The sequence below is a fragment of the Chiloscyllium plagiosum genome, unplaced genomic scaffold (genome assembly GCF_037043375.1).
Source record: "Chiloscyllium plagiosum isolate Xiang-an unplaced genomic scaffold, Cpla_swu_hap1 HiC_scaffold_5, whole genome shotgun sequence".
In the NCBI taxonomy this organism is placed as follows: Eukaryota; Metazoa; Chordata; class Chondrichthyes; order Orectolobiformes; family Hemiscylliidae; genus Chiloscyllium; species Chiloscyllium plagiosum.
Genome location: NW_028270143.1, coordinates 53,644,258 through 53,659,267, shown reverse-complemented (window position 1 = coordinate 53,659,267; position 15,010 = coordinate 53,644,258). Strand labels below are relative to the sequence as shown.

Below are 15,010 nucleotides of genomic sequence, written 5' to 3'. Positions count from 1 at the left end.
ATGAGGTCAGGTAGGTGGACATCATAGAATATGAGTTCTCTAATTAGGGCTGTTAGTCTGATCAAATCAAGGAGTCCTGGCTGACAGATAAGAACAGGAGTGTCAGACATCCTGTTCACTCTGAGAGCTGGTTCTGAGTGTCAAAGACTCTCCACATGTAAATAAAGAGTGACTTAATGATAGGATACCAGCCTCTGTGGTGTTACTTCAGTGGTGACAAGCAAAAAGCATGCTCCTGAAGAAATTCACTTGCAACATTTGTCTTTGAGGTGGGGTAAGCATTTCTGGTATCATGCCATTATTTAGGAAGCTTGACTCATTCAATCGTGCTGTTGAAGATTTGGTCCAGTATGTAGAAAGAATGCATTTTTTTTCGGGCAAATGATATTGGGGCAGATGAAAGGCAATGAGTAATTTTCCTGACAGCTTGTGGACCCACAGCTTTTTTGGTTATTAGAAACCTAACTTTCCCTGAGGCACCAGATACAAAAACCTTTCAAGAGTCGATGGATTTACTTAAAGAACATTACGACTGCAAGCCTCCTCTAATTCTGAGATATTTCAGTTTCACTTGGCAATTCAAGAACCAGAGGAATCTTTCTCAGAATTTTTGACTAGATTAAGACAACAGGCAGAGGCATATGATTTTGGTTTAATCGTTAATGATATGCTGAGAAACCAGTTAGTATGTGGGATTAATGATATAACCATACAAAAGTGCCGATTGGCTGAAATCCAGCTGGACTTCAAACAGAGACTACAATTGGCTTTATCATTGGAAAATTAGGCAATTGAAGCATAATAGTTGCAGGATATTCCAATGGAAGTGGACACCATTGTCAGTCCAATTGAGCTTGGGGAACAGTACTTGCGTGAAAGCAATTGCATAGCCTCACTCAGGACATGTCCTGAACAGAGGGACTCTAGGTCAGCCCACAGCAAAACCCCAAAACAAAGTCAAGCCTCAGCTAAATGGTTAATTTTTTTTGGCAATCTGGGCAGTGGAGCCATTGTAATTGTTGCTAGTATGCAGCCTTAAGACAGCAAAAGAGTCCCACTAGACATAAATAGAATAAGAGAACTCCTGGCCGGTATGCAGAAGAAAGCACAACCTGGAAAGTGCACCTACATCTGATTTGGAACAGTTATATTGCTTAGCAACATTCAAGTCAGAATAAACGTCCTGTTAAATGGTCACCCGGTTCTAATGGAGGGTGATACTACTGGCGTGGCTGTTTCAATGATCACAAAACCAGTCTTTAATAATTTCACTCTGGACTTTAACCCTTAAGTTGCACAAGACCTCAGCTGTATTATCTTTAAAGAGAAAGGGTATTACTTGATTCCAGCCTGTTATGGGAAGCAGCTTGTTCACTTACCACTGATTGTAGTAAAGAGCTCAGGCCTAAGTTTGATTGGGTGAAATTGGTTAGAAAGATTTGCCTAGTTTGGCTCAACATTTTTTGATTAGAAAATGGCTGCCTTGGTGAAGTCCTAATTAAATACTTGGAGGTTTTTTTTAGTAAAGTCTAGGGACTATCAAAGGAGTCAAGGTCACCCGGCACGTTGATCAGGAAGAAATTCCATGATTCTGTAAGGCCTCCCTGTTCTTTTTATGTTATGGACAAAAGTAGAGGTAGAAATCAGAAGGCTGGAAAGCGAAGGAATCATCAAACCAGTCCAGTTTGTGGAGTGAATCGAGTTGTGCTAATTGTGAAACCTGATGTGTCAGTTTGCTTTTGTGTGTATTTTAAACAAGCCGCTTTTTGCAGTTGAATGAATACCCAGTCCCTCGCAGAGGATTTATATGCAAAGCTGGCTAGGGGCGCTGTCCTTCATGTAGCTGCAGATGAGCCATACGTACTTGCAATTGCAGTTAGATGAGGCTTCCCAGAAATATGCTGCAATCAATATGCAGAAAGGTTTGTATGAATATATGAGACTGCCATTTGGGGTATTGTTAGCCTGTGCAATTTTTCAGCTGATAATGGAGAACATTTTACAAGGTCTACCCCAGGTCGTCATTGATCTAGATTAATAAAAGATTAATAAGCATGTAGAGAACTTAGACATAATCCATAGACATTTCTCTCAGATGGGTGCATGCCTTAGAAGGAAAAATTGTGTTCCAAGCACCCAAGTGACCTCCTTGGGTTACAGGATTGACATGACTGGGTTACACCCATTTAAAGATAAGTGATGCGATCAAAGATGCCCCAGCTCCCATGTCTGTACCAGAGCTTAGATCCTTCCTTGGGCTGGTGAATTATTACAGAAAATTCATACATTACTTGGTTTCCATCCTGGCACCTTTACATCAACTCTTAAAGGGTTGGTCTTGGAAATACAGCCAAGCTGTAGCCTTCAGGGAATTGACAAAACAGCTATCATCCTCTGAGAAGTTGGCACACTAGATCTCAAGTGAGATCTGGGACTGATATTTGATGACTCTCCAAAAGGCGTTGGGATAGAATTAGCTCATAGGTGGTCCAATGGTGAAGAATGCCTAATAGTATATGCATCCAAAGCTTTGGCTAATGCAGAGCGTAAATACCTCCAAATAAAATAGGAAGGTTTGTTGGTCATATTTGGAGTTGGGAAGTTCCATCAACACCTTTACGAACATAAATGATGTAATAATAAACAGACCACAAACCCCTACTAGATCTAATTGAAGAGAACAAGACAGTGTCACCCATAGCTGCAGGCCAAATTCAACGGTGGGCTTTAATACAAGTCGGAACACCACCTGGAAGGCTAAATAGCAAACCTGGGGTTTTCTCTGGTTGCTCTCGTTTCCTCCCACCGTCCAAAGATGTTCATGTTAGGTGGATTGACCAAGCTAGATTTTCCATAGTGTCCAGGAATGTGCAGGCAGGATGGATTAGCCATGGGAAATACAGGGTTACTTGGATAGGGTAGGGGTGTGGGTCTGGGTGGGATTCTCTTTGGAGGGTCGGTACGGATTTGATGGGCCGAATGGCATGCTTCCACACTTTTATAGAAACACAGAAAATGTGATTAGCTCAATTTTTGGATTTGTAGTTTAGCGATAATCCCTCTAGGCTGGTTTCTACATTATTTGAGCAGCTTAATCTAAAATGTGTATTTGTGTAAATGCATTGCGTGATTTAAGAAAAAAAGGTTGTTGGTGGAGAACGAAAGTAAAAGAAAACACACTGAAACTGTTTCCTTTGGTGAGTGCCGACAGTTTCCAATCAACCTGCTATTGCACACATCTGGAACAGGTGGGACGTGAACCTAGGCCTCCTGGTCTAATGGTAAGGACACTGCAAACTTCACCCCATTTTTTGGGGTGATTTGTAAACTTGTCCACGTTGAGCTGTGAGTCTCTAGGCCCGATGGAGCCGCGCCTGGTTGTCGCGGGGCGGGTTTGTTTTGAGGTGGCACCGGAAGTGGCTGGTCTGTCAAGTTGCTGCGATTGCAGTCGAACGGGAGAGCGGTTTGTCTTCGGGTTTTTACCCCGTGGGTGGGCAGGGCCCCGAGGTAGGTCTTCAGTTGTGTGTGTGAGAGTGAGAGAGTGTGAGAGAGAGCCCGCCCATCTCCGCCGAGTTGCTGGAGTCTCTCCCCTCCCCGTGTCAGACGGGCCCGGAGCCGGGTACGAGCAGAGCTTCGGCTCCTCCCACAACCTGAATCCCTGAACAACGGCGACCTGTTGCTGAAAAGTTGAGTTCAGATGCCCGGTGGTACCCGCTGGGACATCGGTGTACTCGGTGGTTGGTGCCAGACGTCGGATACCGTTAGCCGGAGGTCCGGCTTGCCCTGTCGCCAATGTGTTGAGAGGTGGCCAGTGTTTTTACGGAAATCCGTCCTTTTTTTTTCCCCCCGGGACGATTTGTCCTGGATCCCTCAAAGTGCAAATGGGGAGTTGCTGCCTTTGTCTTTTTGGCTCAATGGCCACAGGCGGAGCAGAAAGGTCATCAAGTGGCAAGTTAGGACAACCCAGGATTGGTGCCGCCAACCCAACACAGTATCCCATCATCCACCCAGACTAAGAGTGCAACTTTCCAGCGTAAATCTCTAAATCCCAGATTTGAGCCGCACTCACAGCAGAAACCTTGCAGTACCAGTGTGGGTTGGTATAGTCACCCAGATGTGCATGCACATTGTACATGTGGCAAGCAGGGGGACACTTGCAAATTCTAACTCCCATCTAGAAGCAGAAACGAGTAAAACTTGCACATAGAGCCTATTAGTTTGACTTGACTTGTATATCTCAAAGTGAAGCTCCAATATGCCTAGAATGTTCAACTTTTAAACCTCTGGACAGTGAGTGTATTAACATGTTATCAAAGGAGGCTGCAAAATTTGAGAGGTTAATAAAGAACAAGATGGATTTGTTGAATTTGAATTGGGTACTTAACCCAGTGATAGAGATGTATAGTATTGAAACAGACCCTTCGGTCCAACTCGTCCATGCCAACCAGAAAGCCTAAAATAATCAAGTCCCATTTGCTAGCATTGGGCTCATATCCATCTATACTCTTCCTATTCACATACCCATCCAGATACCTTTTAATTATACCAGCCTCCATCACTTCATTGCATACATGCACCATCTTCTGCATGAAAAGGTTGACCCTTACGTCCCTTTTAAATCTTTCCCCCCTCACCTTAAACCTATGCTGTCTAGTTTTGGACTCCCCCACCCTGGGGAAAAGACCTTGACTATTCATCCTATCCGTGCCCTTCATGATTTTATAAAACTCTGAGGTCTCTCAGCATCCGATGCTCCAGGGAATATAGTCCCCGCCTATTCAGTCTCTCCCTGTAGCTCAAACACTTCAACCCTGGCAGCATTCTTGAAATCTTTTCTGAACCCTTTTTCAAGTTTCGCAGCATCCTTCCTATAGCAGGGAGAACAGCATTGTGTGTAATATTCCAAAAGTGGCCCAACTAATGTCCTGTATGGCTGCAACATGACTCAATGCACTGACCAAAAAAGACAAGTATAGCAAATGTCCCCTTCACTAGCCTGTCTACCTGCGATTCTACTTTTAAGGAATTAAGAAACTGCACTCCAAGGTCTCTTTGTTTGGCAACAGTCCCCAGGACGTTATCATTAAGTACACAAGTCCTGCCCTGATTTGCCCTATCAAAAGTGTAGTGCTTCACATTTAACTAGATTAAGCTCCATCTGCCACTCCTGAGCTCATCTGCCCAGTTGATCAAGGTCCTCTGAGGTAATGTTCTTTGCTGTCCTGTGCACCACTAATTTTGGTGTCATCTACAAACTTATAATCGTAGCTAGGTTATTGCATCTAGTTCTGTGCAATTCACTTTTAAAAGAAAATATGAAGGCATTAAAGAGTGCTCAGAATAAAAATGAGAATGGTTCCATGGATGAGGGACTTCAGTTGCGAAGACAGGAGAAATTAGCAATGTATTCAAACTCAAGGTATCTGCACAGAGTAGATAGGGAGAAACTATTCCTACACTTGTGAAAGGATTGAGAACAAGAGAGCAAACGTTAAACAGCAAAGCAAGCAAAAGAGATCTGAGAAAACCTTTTTGTGGAGTGAGCAGTTAAAATCTCGAATGCACTTCTTGAGGATATGATGGAGTTGGGTTTAATTGAAACATTCTAAAGCAGGTTTCAAGCTAAGTTTATTTTCAGGGGGCTCTCTTCAGATTTCTCAAGGACTACTTGTTGGTTTTCAGGGGCTCTCGTTTCAGTTTCATTAACTCCTTCATTAAGTGATGCATGACATACCCAAGTACTAACGATACCTTCTGTATTTGAATGGATGGGATATTGCGGATTTGGATTTGCATAGCAGCAGAAATAGAATTCATCAATATCCCCTTTAACCATATCGTTTAAAATTAGCACAAGACTGTAGGTTTAAGTTAGTAACAGTCCCTTTCCTTTGTTAAAAAAGACACTTTTATACTCAAAAAGCCAACACCCTAAATATAATTTCAGTGGATTGGTGCTAAATCATTATATATTTGTCTTGAATACAGCCACTGCACCTCTCAATATTTGAAATATGAATAACACACAAATACTTGTCTTTGGTATTTGTCAATACCAAATTGTACAGTCAACACAATGTTCATTGCAATAATATCCATCACTTTGCCCAGCCTATCTTGAACTGCTACAGCTTTAGATTTGACTCCACATTAATTTAATTTAAGAGGAATGCAACATCTCAGATTTCCTGTTTGCAGTTAACTATTAACTTGTTCAAAACTTCTTAAATGCTCTCCTCTATTTGAAGCGTCTAACCCTCCCCTTTCAAGCCTTTCCTTCCACTTGATAGACATTCACAACAACCCTCACTTTCCACCCTCAGTATCTATGCCCCAACATTCCCCCCTCCGAATTTCTAGCCCCTTACGAACACCCCTCCCCCCGCAACTGCCAGGTTTCTAGACTTTTACTTCTTCCTCCTGCATTTACTATTCCGACTTACTAGCTATGATCTCCTCGTCCCAAAGTTTTTGGTGTAAAGTGGGTTTGGGGAGGGGGGGAGAAAAGGGACCAGAATGTTGGAGGGTGGAGGGGAGAACTTGAGGGGCTGGAAACAGAAAATTGGAGCAAGTGTAGACCATTCATTTCTTCGAGCTCACTCCACCTTCCAAAATGATCATGGCTGATCATCCAACTCAGTATCCTGTTCCTATTTTTATCCCCATACTCATACCCCATCCCTTAAGACCTATATCTAACTCCTTCTTGAAAACATAATGTTTTGGCTTCAACCTCTTTTTGTGACAGCAAATTCCACACAGTCACCGGTCTGGGTGAAGAGATTTCTTCTCATCCCAGCCCTAAATGATTTACTCCATATCCTTAAACTGTGACCCATGGTTGTGGAGTCTCCCATTGCTGGGAATATCCTTCCTGCATATACCCTTGTAGTCTGGTCCTGTTCAGATTTTGTAGGTTTCTATGAGGTCCCTCCTCATTTTCCTGAACTCCAGCAAACATAATCGTAACTGTTTTAACCTCACCACGTTCGTTATTCCTGCCATCCCAGAGATCAGTCCATTAAATGTTTGCTGCATTTCCCCTATAACAAGAACACAATTTCTCAGATAAGGAGACCCAAATGTACACAACGTTCTAGGTGTGGTCTCACCACGGCCCGGTTGCGTTTCAGCAAGACATCCCTGTTTCTATTCTTGAATTGTCTCTCTGTAAAGGCCAACATACCACTTGACTTCTTCACCACCTGTTGCTCCTGTATGCTTATACTCAGTGACAGTGTACAAGGTCACCCAGGTCTCATAGCAACTCCCTCTTTCTCAATCTGTCACCATTCAGATAACCTGCCTTCCTGTGTTTGCTACCAAAGTAGATAACCCTTTTGCTGAGCTTTATGTCATCTGCAAACTTGGAGAGATTATACTTAGTTCCCTTCTCTTAAATCATTAATTCATTTTGTGAATAAACTGGGGTCCAAGAACTGATTCCTGTGGACTCCCAGTAGATACTGTCTGCCACCCAGTAAAAGACCTATTAATTCCTACTCTTTTTTTGTTCCCCCCCGTCGTCAACCAGTTCTCTATCCACGTCAATACACAACCCACAGCCCCATGCGCTTTAGTTTTACATGTGGGTCTCTTATGTGGGACCTTATGAAAAGCCTTCTGAAAGTCCAAGTCAACCGTTGGTTCCCCCTTATCAATTTAACTATTAAATCTTTGAACATTTTCAATAGATCTGTGAAGCATTATTTCCCTTCTGTAAATCCGTACTGACTGTCTATTTGTGAAGTTGGAGTAGAATGAGAGGCTGGGGTCTGGGGCAGAGATGGAAAAAGGGGCTGGAACATAGGGGTGAAGTAAGGGGCTGGTAAGTGAATTTATCAACCAGTAAAAGAACAACAGTAAAAGATGATTCTAAGCCCGAAATGTAGATGAAAAAGAAGTCACCAGCAAATACAAAATACTGCAAAACAGAACTGTGTTAACTGAACTTCAAGGTCCCATAACAGGGACTTGTGCTGGGGACTCTGAATTAAGATACTCCTTTTTCAAGCAATGAAAATATATGTTATGGTATACTCACAAGTGATACAGAACATGTGCGTGCAGCAAAGCCAGAGCAGTCCTGCTGCACCAAGTGGCAGGTTACACAACAAGGAAGTCATGGGATGATAAATAAGTTGCTTATTGTATTTAATTGCATCATCTGAAAGAGAATAGCATGGGGAACATGTCAGGCCAAGGTCTAGGACATGATGAGACTGAGGGCAGGGCAGAAGAGACTGCAGAATGGAGAGGGAGGAACCAGGCACTTTATAATGCATTACTTAGAGTTCAGGGAAAGTGAAAGCATACCTAAGCATTTAGAGAGCTAAGAGTCACCTATGAACATAATCTGAAAAATGGAAACTGAAAATGTCAAGAATAAAATGTTAAATTAAGTGATTAAATAAAACAGTAGGTATAGTGCAAACTTGTTCTAATACAACACAAAGTGGTGTCTTGTTTAGAGTGGTCAAATTGTGGTTGTTGAGGGAATAAAAAATTATCGTTGCTGCAAGGGAAAATGCCATTTTTTATTTGGGGCTAAAACAGGGCTTGCCAAAGTTCTCCCCACCCCCTCACCTACACACCCACACATCCACCTCCCATTCTGTCATGTTGACTGGATCTCCAAACTCAGGGTCATTAGACTTTCAAGTAGTGTGATTTTTAATTTTGTCCACTCCAGTCCAACACTGGCATCTCTACATCAAAGCTCAAAATAGGCTCAGAATGGGGAAAAAGTTAGGGAAGCATGTAGCTGAGATCAAAACAACGTACCCCTACACCTGGACATCTGGCAGGCTGATCTGTGAGTGCTTGGTGCTGGCATTCAGGTCTTTCCCCAGGCAAGGAGGGGTGGGTTGTGTGCGTATGAAGATTTAGATCTCCAAGAAGGATCTTTGGCATGGGGTCCCAGTGTGACACCATTCTCTTTGGCTTTTGCTCTGGTAGTTCCAATTTGTTATATCTGTCAGGTAACCAATTCAGATCTATAAAATCCAAATAAAGTCATTAATCTTAAATTGCATTCTCTGATTTATACTGCTAAAGCATTGATTCCACAATGTTTCTATGTCTTGCCAGGTTGGATGAGGTGAGTGAATGGTGGAAAATGATTACTAATCTGGTTTGCTCTAGCAAAAAAAAAGTTAAATTCAACAAGATTCTTAGCTACAGTGAAAACGTAATACTGACAGAAAGGTATTTTAGCCTGAAAATTGCTTTTTTCTTTGGGAATTGCAACTTTGTCCAGTAACTTTCAAGTGATTCAGTGTCTACTGAGTTGAGTCTTGCCTTCCCTCGCTCATGACACATGCCTGCAACACAGCTTAGCTATGTTGCAGAAGCAGTAAAGCTCCGAGGAGGAGCAGCTCTAGCATATCCCTTCTCCACAGATGATTATAATCCCACAGGATAAAGGGAATAGACTAAGATCTATGTTTGACTTCCTTTTCCTCATTTGTAGATATTTGTAATTAACCTGTTCAGACATATCATGGCACACCTCTGGATCGAGCGGGACTCCAACTTGGGCCTCATTTATTGGCAGCCCTTTGTTAGGTTATCCACAGATAGGGGTTTAATTTCCAAATACAGCCTCATCTAACTCAGTGTGACCACCTTGCCACCTCTCTTGATCATGCTTTGCTGAGTTATTTTTTGCTACAAGTGGCTCACTCATCCAAGTCCTTTAATTTAATCATGCTGTCATGCATATGCAGTAACTTAAAGGCACTGACATGTACTCATAGGATCATGGAATTTTATTGTATGGCAGTGGCCCTTTGGCCCATTGAATCTGTACTATATCTTGACTTTCCAACACTTGGCACATAACCTTGAATGGCATTTCAAGGTGCATTTCCAAGTACGTTTTAAAGGTTACCTGCCTCGGCTACCCTCTAGTATATTTCAGACACTTACTACCCTCTGGGCGAGAAAAAGTATTTCCTCAAATCCCTTCTAAACCTGCCATCCACTTTAAAAGTGTGACCCCTTGTTATTGATCCTTCAACTAAAGGGAACTACAGTAGTCTCCCCTGTACCCATGGGGGATGAGTTCCTAAACCTATTGTGGAAGCCAGAACCCGCGGATAGGTGTGAATCCTTTCAATTAAATGGGAAATGTATCTTCCCAGCAGTTCCTGGTCCCTGGTTCTGGAACATTCCATATAATGTGTTCGGGCTGCGGAAACTGGATCTGTGGATGTAGGGGGTCACCCTGTACTACCTTCTATCTGCCCTGCCCCTCATAATCTTGTATATCTCTCTCCGGTTCTCCTTCAATTTCTCTAGTCCAAAAAAAATCAATTCAAGTAGTGGGCGGCACAGTGGCATTGCTGCCTCACAGTGCCAGAGACCCGGGTTCAATTCCCGCCTCAGGTGTCTGCGTGGGTTTCCTCCGGGTGCTCCGGTTTCCTCCCACAGTCCAAAAATGTGCAGGTCAGGTGAATTGGCCATGCTAAATCCATAGTGTTAGGTGAAGGGGTAAATGTAGGGGAATGGGTCTGGGTGGGTTGCGCTTCGGCAGGTCAGTATGGACTTGTTTGGCCGAAGGGCCTTTTCCCACACTGTAAGTAATCTAATCTAATCTAAGTTTATCCAGCCTCTCTTCAGAGCTAAAGTGCTCCAAAAACAGTAAACATTGTGGTGAATCTCCTGTCCGTCCAATCCAGTAAAATCATCTTCTTCTTATGGTGGATCAGAACTGCATGCACTATTGCATCTCTCGCCTAACCAAAAATCAATACCAACATAATCCAACATAATGTTCCTACTCTTTTGATCTATGACTTGACTGATAAAAGCATGTGTCCTATTAACCTGTCCTGCCACCATCAAGGATCTGTGGACAAGCACCCTCAGCCCTCTCTGTTCCTCTGAGCTCCCTAGCATCCTACCATTCATTGAGTACTCCCTTGTTTTGTTACTTCTTCCAAAGTGCATCACCTAATGCATATCAGGGCTAAATTCCATCTGCTATTGATATGCCCATCTGTGCAATCCATTTATATCCTCCTGTAACCTAAGACCTCCTTCTTCACTGTCGACCACGCAGTCAATCATCATGTCATTTACAAACTTAATTAATCAATGCCCCCACTTCACATTTTCTTCCATATCATTTTTAGATATCACAAACGATAAGGAACCAGCAGTGATCCCTGTGGTAAACCACTGGAGATGAGACTTCAGTCACACAAAATGTCTTCTCCCACCATCGTCTGTCTTCCACCATAAAGCTTAAAGCCTGTTTTGAGTTCCTCTTGCCAAGCTACCATGGATCATACGTGCGTTTACCTTCTTTATTTGTCTCCTGTGTGGAACCTTGTCAAAGACATTGTTGCAATCCATACAGACTATATCAACTGCATTACTCTCATCTATGCCCTTAGTCACCTCCTCGAAAAAATCAACCAGATTTGTAAGGCATTATCTGACAAAGGCATGTTGACTATCCCTGATCAAACCTTGGTTAAATGGAAATTATTTCTCTTGTTCAGAATATCCAGCCAGCTCAGAAACACTGAGTTGCTACATCATTGCCCATTGAGAGAGAACATTACCTTTGACCTTTCTGTTGCTGACGTGCTGTCAGAGTATATGTCCGCTGTTCAGAAAAGGTTAAGCAATATGGTACTGTACTTAATCTCATTTGCTGCTTAAATTCCTTTGATATGAACAGATCTGTAACAAGACTTTGAGAATTTACACTTGAATCGATGTGTATAAAACATAGCATCTATAGGTTATTTGTCTACAGAAGATGTCAATGACAATTTCAGATCTGGAAAATTGAAGAAGATAGGAAAGGCTGTATTGACCAAACATAAACAGTTGCATTCAAAGGCTACATCTGACAAATGAATATGATCTGGGACAATTGAAAAATAACCCCTTGTTAGAATGTTAGCCATTTTTTCATCAGTTACTGTGAATGACCATTAATTTAACTGACAGAAGAGTCAGGATGTGTAAAACCAAATTTGTTGCTAAAAAGCATGAAATAAACATTATGTAAAGCTGAAATAAAACAGGCATCATCAGCAATAAATAGTTGGTACAAAAATAAAATAGTGCAGATGCTGAAAATCTGAAATAAAAACAGATGCTGTTAGCAATGCTCAGCAGATCCTTCTGATGAAAGGTCATCGACCTGGAAAGTTAACTGTTTCACTTTGCAGGTTAACTATTTTAAAATTCTTTCTGCCTTTACTATAAAAGTATTCATGCTGGAGAAGCGCTTAACAGATTTTTTTTAAGGTTCTATCAACCTGGAACATTGTAAACTTGAAATTGTTCATATGCGCTGCTATACATTGCTGTAAAGTCTTTGTTTAGTTATTGTCAGTAATAGTTATTATCAAAATAATTTTGCAGTTTCATGAACTCCTTTATTTGGTAAAGCAGTCACAAATGCAAGATAATATATGCATATGGGTATTTGGACACAGTAATAGAATTAGAACAATTCATCAATTTCCCCAGTAATCATCAGCACTCCATTAACCATAATGTCACAAACAGGGAACATTATTCTCAAGACACTATGGTCTCTAAATTGAGATGAGATTGGCTTAAGTTAGTGTCAAAAGTTTGAAAATAACTAACACTTCTCTGCACAAAATGCCATCAGCGTAATCACACCTTTCGTGATCTCGTGATGTTCAAATTAACAGTTGCATGTTTGTCTCTGACATAGTCACTGTACCTCAAGTAAGTCAGAGTGTCAGACGTTCTGAGCTATGGTAACACATGCAAATTTTTCTGAAATTTAACTGTTCAGTGTTAAAATACCCAGTAGATACAATGGTCATTATGATGACATCTGTTATGAATTCCCTCTCATTTAGTGGCTCCTGAAGTTCTGCGGCCTTAAGCCAGAGACTCCTACATTTGCAAGGAATTCACTATATCAGTGACTTCAGGGTTTCCTGGTTCTCAGTTAGCTTAATATTCCTTTCTCTAAAGTTCTAAAACTGCCCTATGCCCTGTACTCCTTTTTTTAGCCTCTTCCATATCCCTTCACTTAGCAGCTCCTGTCTTGCTTTTGTGGCCCCTCCTTCTACAGCCCATATCCTCCAGCCCTTAATTAACTCCCCATCACCCTTCTTCCTCCTCCCTATCTCCCTTATCACTTCCCGCCCATCAAATTCTCCAGGGCATTTTGGGGATTTGGGGTTGAAATTGTTTGTCGCCCCAATTTATTTTGAGCATTAGATATTGATTTTTGCTTCATATGTGAACATTTACCTATTATGCTCTGAACATGTTTATTTTGAGCAGTAATGTATAATTAAGAATATCTGTCCTGTAACATTGCATCCAGTGTTTGATAGTCAGTTTTTTCCACCTAAAGGTTTCGGAATGTCATACCTGTCATTTACAGCACCCTCAACAAATTTTGTTCCCTTGCCAGGAATTCTATTGTCCTGGCTCCAGTCTTGCACCTTTGTTTGCTGTTCAATCATGGCATTGTTTGACTCCATTAGCAGACTTTTACTTCTGAGATTGTGTTTAAGTTTACTCTAGGACCTGAGTACTAAAGTATAGACTGACACTCCAGTGTATTTTGCCATCTTTCAAATGGGATGTTAAACTGAGGTCCCATCTACCTGGTACAGTAGATATAAAATATTCCTTGCCACATATTCAAATAAGAGCTAATATTTGTCCTTCAGCTGACATCACTTATTATCATATTGCTATTTGCAATGCGCATGTTGGCTTCTGCATCTCTTGCGTTACAACAGTGCCCATATTTGAAAAGTACTTCATTGGCTGTGAAGTGCTTTGGGATGCCTGGTAAAAATTGCAACGTAAAAACAAGGACTGCAGATGCTGGAAACTAGACTCTAGATTAGAGTGGTGCTGGAAAAGCACAGCAGGTCAGGCAGCATCCGAGGAGCAGGTCTAGACTCTGGTAAAAATTGCTATATAAATGCATTGGCTTTTGATGCCATTTGCTCTCTATCCTAATTACCTCCTAAAGCTTCCTTCGTAACATCAACAAACTCCACCTCTAACTGACCTAGCCTGATCTTAAAATGATCACCTGTGCCCTTGTAACATCCACATGTAAGTATCCTGCTGCTGTTTTGGCTCACCCTTTGCCTTTCCCTCTATACATTTTAGGCTTTGTTATCTTGCTTGCTGTAACTTCTGTTTTCACTGATCTTGCAGTGGCACCTGGCCTTTCAAATGCCATCCTCATGTTGTAATCCTTCATTGCTTTATTCTCATCTAACTCTGCAACCAACTTACTCCTTATACTTTTCCTTAAATTTTCTGCTCTAGTGTCTCTAGCTTCTTGTGCATCTCCTTGCTTTCAGCCAATATTGATGGTCTTGTCTTCAACTGCTTAGTTCTACACTTAGGGCATTTTGCCTAAAGCTCTCCATTTCTCTCTTCCCAAAGCACACATCATCTTGCTTTTGATTATTCCCTGCCTATCTCCCTTCCTCTGGTTTGATGTTTAACGTTTTACTTGCACTTCAGTGAAGTGATTTGGGATTTGGTTTATGTTAAAGGCTCCCTGGAAATGCAAGTTATTTCTGCAAGTGTAGTAACTAACCTACAAATATCTGGAATTATTCAAATCAAAATCAGTGACAGACTTTTATTAACTATCTACTTTATTTGATAGTTAATAACAATACTACCACATCACAAAGTTCAGCATTATGGAGTATGAAGAATTGACATCCATTGGCTAGATCAAAATCATTATAGACATAGAGCTACATTCGACATTTAACATTGTCTTACATCTAGCAAGATAAAGCTTTTGGTCTTTTATATAGGCTCAGAGATACAATCTTGTATGCAGATCAGCTCGCTGTTTAGCAGTGGTTAGTTCTTGGATGTGTAGCTTTGTTTCTGGTGACATCTGTGGTGAGTTGTTGAATATGGCTTTTGTTTGGTTATCTTATGATCGTAGGCCTAACCAATGTTACATGTGCATTGTCAGTATACAAGTTGTTAAATATTAGCAACAGTTGTG

At 41.5% G+C, this 15,010-nt stretch overlaps 1 protein-coding gene across 3 annotated transcripts in view; it reads left to right on the top strand.

The window, feature by feature from the left end:
* The first annotated feature begins 3,148 nt into the window (after positions 1-3,148).
* Positions 3,149-15,010, top strand: part of stx17 (syntaxin 17) — a 118,770-nt gene continuing 106,908 nt past the window's right edge. For 2 of the 3 annotated variants that reach the window (XM_087987171.1, XM_043690042.2), the window contains exon 1: positions 3,411-3,507. The gene's annotated coding sequence lies outside the window, so the exon portion shown is untranslated. Of the gene's footprint in view, positions 3,282-3,410; positions 3,508-15,010 lie in introns of those variants that run through there. The other variant, XM_043690043.2, reaches the window with a different exon arrangement.